We start from the raw sequence: 12,719 nt of genomic DNA, 5'->3' as shown, positions 1-12,719 counted from the left end.
GAACATGTAGATTTTACATGAAGAAGCTAATTCTAAGGATATGCCATATCACATAAAAGGGGACAGTGGCTTGTCTTTTCTTATTTAAGTGCCATCAATATGCAAAGTAACAGAGCATGTGTAGACAATAGCTTGAGAAAACCTTAAGTAGCCTTATGTTTTAGTCTATTCGTCATCATTTAAAAACCAGTGTTTGTGGGGGTGTTAGTTGAGTGTCTGACTCTGGACTTTGGCTTAGGTCATGATCTCAGGACCATGGTATCAAGCGCTGTGTCAGGCTCCATGCTCAGCTCGGATTCTGCTTGTCCCTCTCCCTCTGGTCCTCCCACTGCCCTCTCTCTCTGAAATACATACATATACACATACATACATACATATACATACATACATATATACATACATAAAATCTTTAAAAAAAGAAAACAGTGTTTGTGGCAAGGGTAGAGAAGGAAGTTGCTGCAGTATGGAATGTAAGAAGAAACTTTGCTCCTGAAAACTATACAAGATCAAGCTCAGGCATGGACAGAAGAGGCACCAGACTGGTGAAGTCCTGCCATCTCCTTTATTGCTTAAAATGAAGAAAACAGAAAAGTTGATTTCATAAATTATATTTATCACCAATTTATCTTTTTAAAATTGTTGGTTTTATACAGCTTTTAAAAATCAAATTATCATTCACCAGGACATAAGTCTCATAAATAGGATTTGAGTATTTGCTACTACTTGTCTTAGTATTATACCTATCATGAATATAGAATAGGATGTCATCTGGGAGAATTAAGTTTAAAAAAGCAATTACCAACTTGAGGAAGGGGTATGTGGGCAGAAAAATCTTGAGGAAGAAGGCTGGTATGGTCTGAGAGCATGCAAAGCTTTATAACATTTCTTTTGTTCTTAGTTCTATTTATTTTCAATACAGAACAATATTAAAAATAGAGGAAAAAATTTAAAGTTATAGTGAGATAAATTTACATACCATAAATTTACCCATTTACAGTAATTCTCAGCAAGTTTAAAGTTGTATACCACAAACTAATTTTAGAATAATTCTAACATCTCCAAAAGAAAGCTCATGCTCATTTGCAGGTGCTCCTTATTCTCCACTCCCTGCACTAGGTGATCAGGAATTTATATCCTTTAACTATAGACTTGCCATTTCTGGACATTTCATATAAATGGAAGATATAATTCACAATCCTTCATGAGGCCTTTTTTTCAGTTAGCTTGTTTTCTAAGTTCATCCACATTGTAGAATGTATTAGTACTTTGTTCCTTTTCATTGTCAAATATTCCATTGTATGGATATATGATATTTTGTTTATCCATTCATCAGTTGCTAGACATTTGGGTTATTTCCACTTTTTGGCTATTACGAATAATACTCCTGTGAGCCTTCACATAGAAGTCTTTGTGTAGATGAATGTTACCGAGGAGTGGAATTGCTGGGTCATATGGTAATTCTATGTTTAAGTGATGATTTTTTATTTATCAAAAAGGTAAATGATTAAAAGAATGAAATGTGAAACTAGAAGAAAGTAAAAGGAAACAGGTTTTGTTTTTCTTTTTTTTTTATGACTTAAAAGAATTTGAGAAATGATAGGAAGATCACTATCCAATCCCTGAAAATTTCTCTATTACTGAAGCTATGTGACATTCAATTAAGAGCAAACATTTTTTTCTCATTTTACTTTAGTTATGCTTTATAATGGGATGTCTTTGAGCCCAATTTTACAATTTTATAGATGATCTCTAGCATGTCTAAGATAGACAGCAGAGATCCCCATGCATGTTAATAAGTCACGTTGTTAAAGAATTCTGAAATACTAGAGAAATGTTCTCTTTTTACATGAACAATTCTTTAGACCAAAAGGTTGTGAGTTAAAAAGAGGAAAGAGGGGTGCCTGGGTGGCTCAGTCAGTTGTGTGTCTTGACTCTTGGTTCTGGCTCAGGTCATGATCTTGGTGTGTGAGATGGAGACCCGTGTCAGGCTCCCCACTCAGCAGGGAGTCTGCTTGGGATTCTCTCTCCCCCTTTGCCCCTCCTCTCACTCTCTCTCTAAAAATAAATAAAAATCTTTTAAAAAAAGGAAAGAAGTGATATTAGAAGGTAGGGGTAGATGATTAGAAGGGATGTTTTTGTGCCAATTATCATTGATAATTGAAAATAATTATAAAATGATATTGCCAAATTGGCCACCAAAGTGGTTCCAGGAATTTTCTTTTTTTAAAAAAAGATTTATTCATTTATTTGATGGGGGGAGAGAGAGAGAGAGAGAGAGAGAGAGAACAGCAGGAGTTAACTGAGGGAGAGGGAGAAGCAGGCTCCCCACTGAGCAGGCAGCCAGATGTGGGGCTTGATCCCAGAACCCTGAGATCATGACCTGGGCTGAAGGCAGACACTTAACTGACTGAGTACCCAGGTGGCCCACAATTCCTAACAGTAGTGTATTAGAGTACCTGTTTTCCCACACTCTCTTTAACTCTTGATATTATTAACTCCTTCAATTCTGCCTATTTATTAATTTAAAAATTGTTACCTTTTTGTTATTTTCATTGCTTTTTAAAAAATTTTGTTATTTAAACTCAATTAACATATTATGTATTATTATTTCTTCCTGATGTGCCCCTCTCCCACTTTCGTGAAGTTTCCTCACAGCATGGCCCTCAAGCGCCAGTCCTCGCTTGCACCTCAAACGAAGAAACTGAGGCTGCCTCCGGCCCCCAAGCCGGAGGAGACGTCTACCTCTCAGCACTTGCCGAAAGGAGAAAAAGAACAGCAAGAAGCAATTGAACATATTGATGAAGAACAAAATGAAATAGACAGACTTAATGAACAAGCCAGTGAGGAGATTTTGAAAGTAGAACAGAAATATAACAAACTCCGCCAACCATTTTTTCAGAAGAGGTCGGAATTGATCGCCAAAATCCCCAATTTTTGGGTAACAACATTTGTCAACCATCCACAAGTGTCTGCACTGCTTGGGGAGGAGGATGAAGAGGCGCTGCATTATTTGACAAGAGTTGAAGTGACAGAATTTGAAGATATTATATCAGGTTACAGAATAGATTTTTATTTTGATGAAAACCCTTACTTCGAAAATAAAGTTCTCTCCAAAGAATTTCATCTGAATGAGAGTGGTGATCCATCGTCAAAGTCCACTGAAATAAAAAAATGGAAATCTGGAAAGGATTTGATGAAACGTTCAAGTCAAACACAGAATAAAGCCAGCAGGAAGAGACAGCACGAGGAACCAGAGAGTTTCTTCACCTGGTTTACTGACCATTCTGATGCAGGTGCAGATGAGTTAGGAAGAGGTCATCAAAGATGATATTTGGCCAAATCCATTACTGTACTACTTGGTTCCTGATATGGATGATGAAGAAGGAGAAGAAGATGATGATGAAGAAGAAGGATTGGAAGATATTGATGAAGAAGGAGATGAAGATGAAGGTGAAGAAGATGAAGATGATGATGAGGGGGAGGAAGGAGAGGAGAATGAAGGAGAAGATGACTAATGGAACACTGATGGATTCCAACCTTCCTTTTTTAATTTTCTCCAGTCCCTGGGAGCAAGTTGCGTCTCCCCCCCCGCCCCTCTTGTGCTCATTCGCCCTGTTTTTTGAAGTCTCTTTTCTCTCCCTTTATACCATTGTTCTCAGCTTATTTTGGGGGGAAATATTTTGAGCAGAATACAGCGGGAAAAGAATCTCTACCCCTTTCTGTTCCAAATTCATTTTTATTCCTTCCTGTCTCAACAAAAACTTTATGGAATCAACACCACCGTGCTCTGTGGGACAAAAAAAAACCTTCTGCTCCCTTAGCTCTGCTGGAAGCTGGAGGGTGCTAGGCCCCTGTGTAGTAGTGCATAGAATTCTAGCTTTTTCCCTCCTTTCTCTGTATATTGGGCTCAGAGATTACACTGTGTCTCTATGTGAATATGGACAGTTAGCATTTACCAACATGTACCTGTCTACTTTCTCTTGTTTAAAAAAAGAAAAAAAAATTTAAAAAATGGGGTTATAGAAGGTCAGCAAAGGGTGGGTTTGAGATGTTTGGGTGGGTTAAGTGGGCATTTTGACAACATGGCTTCTCCTTTGGCATGTTTAATTGCGATGTTTAACGGACATCCTTGCAGTTTAAGATGACACTTTTAAAATAAAACTCTCCTAATGATGACTTGAGCCCTGCCACTCGATGGGAAAATCAGCAGAACCTGTAGGATCTTATTTGGAATTGACATTCTCTATTGTAATTTTGTTCCTGTTTATTTTTAAATTTTCTTTTTGTTTCACTGGAAAGGAAAGATGCTCAGTTTTAAATGTTAAAAGTGTACAAGTTGCTTCGTTACAATAAAACTAAGTGTGTACACACACACACAAAAATTTCAGAGGTAGAGTTCAGTGATTCATCAATTATATATAATACCCAATGCTCATTACATCATGTGCCTTCCTTAATGCCCATCACCCAGTTACTCTACCCCCTACTCTCTTCCCCTCCAGCAACTCTGAGTTTGTCTCCTATGATTAAGAGTCTCTTATGGTTTGTTTCCCTCTTTGATTTTGTCTTATTTTATTTTTCCCTCCCTTCCTCTATGTTCCTCTGTTTTGTTTCTTAAATTCCACATGAGTGAAATCTTATAATTGTCTTTCTCTGATTGACTTATTTTGCTTAGTGTAATACTTTCTAGTTCTCTTCACATCATTGCAAATGGCAAGATTTCATTTTTTTGGATGGCTGAGTAATATTCCATTCTATTATATATATAGAATGGAATATATACATTCCATTCTCACTTCGTTTTATGTATATATATATCTATATAGATATAGATATAGATATCTTTTTATATATAAATAAATTATTTTGGAACTCATTTATTTTGGAATTTATTTATTTATTTATTTATTTTGAAATTTATATATATATAATATATTATATATATATTATATATATATAAATCACTTCTTTATCCATTCATCTGTTAATGGTATGTGGGCTCTTTCCATAGTTTGGCTATTGTGGACATTGCTGGGTGTGCAGGTGCCCCTTTGGACCACTACATTTGTATTTTTGGAATAAATATCTAGTAGTGCAATTGCTGGGTCATAGGGTAGCTTCTATTTTCAACTTCTTGAGGAACCTCTATACTGTCTTCCAGAGTGGTTGCACCAGCTTGCATTCCCAACAGCAGTGTGGTTGCACCAGCTTGCATTCCCACCAGCAGTGTAAGAGGGTTCCCCTTTCTCCATATCCTTGCCAACATTTGTCATTTCCTGACTTGTTAATTTTAGCCATTCTGACTGGTGTGGGGTGGTATGTTACTGAGGTTTTGATTGATGTCTCCCTGATGCCAATGATGTTAAGCATTTTTCATGTGTCTACTGGCCATTTGTATGCATGTCTTCCTTAGAGAAATGTCTGTTCACGTCTTCTGCCCATTTCTTAACTGGATTATTTGTTCTTTGGGTGTTGAATTTGATAAGTTCTTTATAGATTTTGGATATTAACCCTTTATCTGATATGTCATTTGCAAATATCTTCTTTCATTCTGTAGCTTGTCTTTTGGTTTTGTACATTGTTTCCTTTGTTGTGCAAAAGTTTTTATCTTGATGAAGTCACAATAGCTCATTTTTGCCTTTGTTCCCCTTGCCTTTGGAGACAGTCTAGCCGGAAGTTGTTGCGGTCAAGGTCAAAGAGCTTGCTGCCTGTGTTCTCTTCTAGGATTTTGATGGATTCTTGTATCACATTTGGTCTTTCATCTGTTTTCATTGCTTTAAAATTTTATTTTCCCAAGATTAGTTGTGAAGTTTTATATATGTGTTGGCTGTTTGGGTTTACTCTTCTGAGAGCTGCTTCTTAGGATAGTTTACCTTATTAATTTGAAGGAATTTTTATAATACGGATATAACACTTCTTAATCATCCCTTTTTAGGATTTATTATACCTTCCCCTGAGATTATTCCAAATATCTTTCCTCCTCCCAAATACTGTCCATACTGCCACCTTTCTTAGTAAATTAGCTCACTTCGTTCTTTACTGAGAAGATTGAGATTTTAAAACCTCCACTGTACCAATATCTTACGAGCACATACTATATGCTGAATATATAATCTTTATAACATTTAGAAGATATGTTATGACATATATATAACAAGACAGTTGTATCTTTGCCTTCAGGAAGCTTAGAGTTGGGAAGTGGTATATTAGACTTCGGAATATGGAAGGAGGGAACAACGAGAGACACATGATTTACATAGATGATTAGGACAGAATCCTTTCAAGGAGATAATATTTAAACTCTCATCTAAAAGAGTCAACACAAGGAAGAACAGGATTAAGAGTGCTAAAAACAGCTATAGGTATGATACAGCAAGTACCAGAAACTGAAAGAAGACCAAGGCCAATGTAGTTGGAACACATGATTCAAGGGAAAAAAAAAACATAAAGGGCCCTAATGGCCATGGTAAGAAGTTTAAATTTTAAGTAAGAGTCACTAAATGTTTCTGAAGGAGAACAGAGTGGTATGAAATGGGGTAAGCAGAAGCCAGATCATGTAGAATACTCTAAGACAGAATAATCTAAGATTTCAGATTTCATTCTACATTATTGAGGAGTCTTTGAAGAATTTTAGGCCAGGGTAGACTGCTATTTTTGAATGATCTTTCAATCTGCTGTGGAAAATGAATTTTATGGGGGTAAAACTCTCTACAGAAGCCCAGGTTTGAACTATGGTTGGGAAGAGTACATACATTTTAGAAGTAGAATAGAAATAAAAGAATATGCTTATAGATTGCTTGCAAGGGAAGAGAGAAGAAAGAAGAGAAGTGAAGGGCAGGTTTTGACTGACTAGTATTTATTGAAATGAAGACTGGGATGGGGTGTATATGGAGTGGGGGTTACAAAAGGGAAATAAGATTTCTGTTTTAGCTTTGTTATCTGTGAAACATTGAACAGATGTCCATTGAACTCTCTCTCTAGCAGAGAGAGTTCAATGGACATCTTGTATAGACAAGATCCATGTGATGTATGTGGTGTAATGATTATGGGGAAAGGTCAGTCCTGTAGAAACAAATTTGGGAGTCATCAGCATATTGATAATATTTAAAGCCAAGTGCCTAGATAAGGTTACATAGGGACAATGTGTAGAAAAAAGGAAGAAGGGGTGGGTAGAGGTACAAGCAGAGAAAGAGAAGCCTGTAACAAATAAGTGAGAAGTTGACCAGTGACAAAAATTGATCTTCCTACCTTTTTTAGGACTGGGCTCCTTCAATTATTCATTTCCTGCAATCTTTTCCTTCACCAGTCACTTCTCAGGATTATTGACATTTTAGGTCCTTCCTCTCTCCAAAATCATACTCTCCCAACCAAATTTCTGCTTTTCCTCTTTTGTTTCCATGACACAGCACCAGCCTGCTTCTTTGACAACTTTTTAGATTGCCACTCTTGTTTTTTTAGACTCCCGCATCTAGGCATTTTCTAAGGTACTGTTTTCATCTCTGAATTTTTTCTCAGAAATTAATACCCATCTGTTAATACCATTGTTTTCTCAGAAATTAACACCCATTGGCAACACCAGTCTAGATGACTCCCAAATCGAAACCTCTAATTTCAATTTCTCTTGGAGATTTAGATTCAAATTTCTACATATATACTAAGTACATTGGCTTGGAAATAAACCTGTTTAATAATTAGATAATCATGTTAGAGATGGAACAAACTCAATAAAAATCTAGTTGAACTCTCTCATTTACAGGCAAGGAGACTGAGGAACATAGTATTATCTTTAAAGTCACATGGCTAATTTTTGGAAAGACTAAAACCTGGTATTCTTGACCCTCATTTCAATGGCCTTTAAAATAAAATTAATCATCTTTATCACAAAATCAGTTCTTTTTCCTAATTTTTTTATTCTTCCAATCACACAGGTCTAAAACCTTTGCCCTGATATTTAAATCCATTCATAACCTAACCTAATTTATGATTTTAATCTTTAGTTTCATTTTCCCTTATACTTCTGGTAAAACTAAAGAATACTTCCTGCTGTGTCCTTCACATACTATGTGATTTTCTTCCTTTACTCAGATTCCACATGGCTTCACCCCCATGAAACACACATACACACAGACTCACTCCTAGATACCTCTAACCCATCAAATTCTATCCTATCTTTTAGGACTTATTTCAGATATTACAACTTCCAAAAACCTTTTCTTCATTTCTTTGTATTTCATATATTATCCAATAGATGATAAATATTGGGATACTTGCCTTACTCTATATTAGAGTACTTGATGGTAGGGGATTCTGTATATTTCCTGTAGTACTTGGCGAGCCAGTTTTTAAAAAATAATAATAAATGTTTAATAAAAATTTTTGTTGCTCAGTATTATATAAAATACAAAAATGGTCAGATTTTTTGAAATCTGTAGGATTATAGAACTAATGTTAATTTATAAAGGTCATCTGTGTACAGACAACAAACAGATATCAAACTAACTAAGAAACAAACCAGAAAACCTATAAGTAATCAGAGTTCTTGTGATTTTTTTAGGTTATTATCATCTTTCATGTGATAATTATCTTCCAATGGTTTGGCTCAGCTGTGCTCTACTATTTGCTCTTATTTGTCATTAAGGCCTCGCATATTATTTATTTTCATTCTATAGCATTTATGCAGGAAGGCAGCAATGTAAGCTCCCTTGCCTGTGATTCTTCCCACAGATAATAGAAAATAAATTGCAATTAGATTTTGGTAATTGTATATAATTAACTCAAAATGAGCTGTTAATTATAAAAAATATGTTTTTCACTTCCTCATTATCTCATTTATTTTAGTTCCAAATTCTTAATGCCTCACTTGAGTAAGTTTAATATTTTAAATACACATTTTTAATGCTAAGATAATTTAAATTTCCAAATAAACAAAATTTAGCTTAAAGTTAAATTTTATCTAGGGAGTTCTACAGGCAAAATCAAAGCCTGCAAGGTAGAAAGAAGGTCATTTCCCATAAAAATTTTTGATTACATTTTCTGAAATCAAAAGACATTTTTATTTAAATCACTCTGCAAAGGCTGCTCAAATTATATTATTCTCCCTTGACCCATCTCTACCTCTTTTTGGGGTTAGTGAAGACAATATCATTTTCCTAGCCAACTGAATCAAGAGGACAGATGAATTTATTGCCTTTACTTCTTTGAATCTCACATTAGATTAAATAATTTAAGTGCTATGGAGTAAAAATTCTTGGCTTTCCAAAGATTGTCAGATTTTGGAAGCAGTGCCAGAGTTTATTCAAACTCTTACAATGTAGATTAACATCTTAAAAGGTCTATGTTATGATAAAAGGCATATTAGGAAATATTCTTTTGGAAGCAGTGTATAGTCTTATTATTTTCATCATAATTGGAATGTAGGACATGCATGCCCAGATGCACCTAAACTTTTTCTTCTTTTTTAAAGATTTTATTTATTTTTTCATGAGAGACACACAGAGAGAGGCAGAGACATAGGCTGAGGGAGAAGCATGCTCCCTGTGGGGAGCTCCATGTGGGACTCAAACCTGGAACTCGATCCTGGGACTCTGGGACCATGCCCTGAGCCGGAGGCAGACACTCAACCACTGAGCCACCCAGGTGTCCTGCACCTAAACTTTTAAACCACCTCCATGTCAGATTTGAGTGCTAGTTTGTAAAGAGTTCTCTACGCTTATCTGAACAGGAGTGATGAAAACTCATAAATGCAAGCTGGACTATGAAATGCTACAACCTTTTGGAAAAGAAAATTGGCATGGACTTTTTAATTTGTAACTATAATTTATATCAAAATATTTTTATGGAAAAATAGCCTTTGACAATCATTTTGGGGAATTTATTCTAAAAAAATACAATTACTAGAATGTAAGAATATAAGTACAGTCATGCTTGTTATAGCCTTGTGCATGTAGTAAAGAACTTGAGGGACGCCTGGGTGGCTCAATAGTTGAGCATCTGTCTTTGGCTCAGGGCATGATCTCAGTGTTCTGGGATTGAGTCCCACATCGGGCTCCCTGTGAGAAGCCTGCTTCTCCCTCTGCCTATGTCTCTGTCTCTCATGAATAAATAAATACAATCTTTAAAAAAAAGAACTTGACACAACTTAAATGTCCAACAAAAGAAGTGCTAGATAAGTCACAGTATATACAAAAACAGTCTAATACGCTTTTATAAAAAACAAGTTAGTATTTGTATTAGTTTTCTATTGCTGCTATAATGAGTTATCACAAATTTAGTGGCTTCAACAACACAAATCTATTATTCTACAGTTGTGTAGGTCAGAAGTCTGACAAAGGCTTCACTGCGCTAGCAGTGAGATGTGGGCAGGACTAGTTCCTTTCCGGAAGCTCTAGGAGAAGATGATTCCTTGTTCATTTGGATTGTTGGCAGAATTCAGTCCCTGGTAGTCAGAGGACTACCCATTTCCTTGCTGGCTGTCAGCTGAGGACTGTCTCAAGCTTCTAGAAGCCACTTGCATTCCTTGGCTTATGACTTCCTTTCTCCATTTTCAAAGCTAGCAATGACAGGTTAAGTCACTTCCATTCTTGGAATTTTTGCTCCTCCTTCCCTCTCATCTCTCAGACCCAGCAAGAAAAGGTTCTTCACTTTTTAGGACTTGTAATTAGACTGAGCCCACCCAGATAATCCAGGATAATCTCTTTGTCTCAAAATCTGTTCTCTTGGGCATACCTGCAAAGTCCTTTTGCCATGTAAGGTAACATATAGAGAAGTTCCAGTGATTAGAGCACAGACATCTTTGGAGAGCAATTATTCTACCTACCACAGTTCTATATCTAAAAATCTGATAGATGGCTATTAAGTACTGTTAAGTAGTGGGGGGGGAATAAACAAGTAATGTATTCAGTTTTATCTCAAATATTTATAGATGTTGTATATATACGTAAAAATAAAGAAAGGTTTATTTCTTTAATAAAGGATATACATCAGTGTGCTAACACATATCATTGTGGGGCGCCTGGGTGGCTCGGTTAGTTAAGTGCCTTTGGATCAGGTCATGATCTTAGGGTTCTGGCATTGAGCCTCGTGTCAGCTACTGCTCAGTGGGGAGACTGCAGCTCCCTCTCCTTCTATCTCCCTCTCCCCACTCCGCTCATGCTCTCTCAAATAAATAAATTAAAATCCTAAAAAAAAAAAAAGACTATTCCATCCCCAAACAGAGAATATACATTCTTTTCAAGTATGCATGGAACATTCTCCAGAATAGACTACATTACACCAAAAAACAAGTCTCAATATATTTAAAAAAAACCTGAAATCATATCTCGCATCTTTTTTGACCACAACAACATGAAACTAGAAATCAGTCATAAGCAAAAATAAAAAAGAACACAAATACATGGAGGAAAAATAACATGCTACTAAACAGTGAATGGGTGAACCAGGAAATCAAAGAGGAAATAAAAAATACATGAGGACAAATGAAAATGAAAGCACAACAGCCCAAAATCTTTGGGATATAGCTAAAGCTGTTCTAAGGGGGAAGATTATAATACAGGCTAATCTCAAGAAACAAGAAAAGTCTCACATAACTGAACCTTACATCTAAAGGAGCTAGAAAAATAAGACCAAACAAAACCCAAAGCCAGTAGAAGGAAGGAAATGGTAAAGATTATAACAAAAATAAATGAAATAGAGACTAAAGAAACAACAGACCAGATGAATGAAACTAGGAGCTGTGAGTAAAATCAGAAATGAAGGAAGAGGAAATAACAACCCAAATCACAGAAATACAAAGGATTTATAAAAGCATATAATGAAAAAATTATATGCTAACAAACTGGACATCTAGAAGAAATAGATACATTCCTAGAAACATATAGCCTGAATCAGAACTAGAAAAGTTGATCAGAGTAATTACTAGCAATGAAATTGAGTCAGTAATAAAAAAACTCCAAACAAACAAAAGTCCAGGACCAAATGGCTTCACAGATGAATTCTACCAAACATTTAAAGAAAAGTTAATATTTGTTCTTCTCAAACCATTCCAAGAAACAGAAGAGGAAGGAAAGCTTCCATACTCATGGGCCAGCATTACCCTGATACCCAAACCAGATAAAGATGCTATAAGAAACCAAAAAACCCAAAAAAACAAAAAACAAAAAACCCTTCAAGCCCCCCCTCCCAAAACCCAAAAACTAAAGCCAAAGGTCAATATAGATAAATATAGATGGAAAAATCCTCAACAAAATATTAGTAAACCAAATCCAACATTACATTAAAAAATCATTTACCACTATAAAGCAGGCTATATTCCAGGATGTAAGAATGATTCAAAGTCACAAGTCAACCAATGTGAACATCATTAACAAAAGAAAGAATAAAAACCATATAAGCATTCCATTATCCAAAATGTATAAATTCATATGTATAAATATATATAAATCCATATATATAATATAATATATAAAAATCTATATAAACCCATATATAATATACAGATATATTTTAAAATTCATATATATAATACATAATATATATAAATCCACATATAATGTATAAATCCAAAATATATTATCATTATCCAAAATATATAAAGAACTTACAGAAATTGATACCAAAAATCTGAATAATCTGATTAAAACTTGGATAAACTTGAATAGACATTTTTTCAAAGAAGACATACATATGGCCAACAGATACATGAAAAGATGTTCAACAACACT

General features: G+C 35.2%; 1 protein-coding gene and 1 pseudogene across 11 annotated transcripts in view; one reads left to right on the top strand and one right to left on the bottom strand.

Moving 5' to 3' along the window:
* KIAA1328 (KIAA1328 ortholog) overlaps positions 1 to 12,719 on the bottom strand; it is a 366,861-nt gene that overhangs the window by 106,108 nt on the left and 248,034 nt on the right. The gene's annotated exons all lie outside the window — the stretch shown is intronic.
* LOC144315153 (protein SET-like) lies at positions 2,649 to 3,594 on the top strand (annotated as a pseudogene).

This window comes from Canis aureus, chromosome 6, assembly GCF_053574225.1.
Source record: "Canis aureus isolate CA01 chromosome 6, VMU_Caureus_v.1.0, whole genome shotgun sequence".
Classification (NCBI taxonomy): domain Eukaryota; kingdom Metazoa; phylum Chordata; class Mammalia; order Carnivora; family Canidae; genus Canis; species Canis aureus.
Note: the sequence above shows the minus strand (reverse complement) of the source record. Positions and strands in the feature narration are given on the sequence as shown.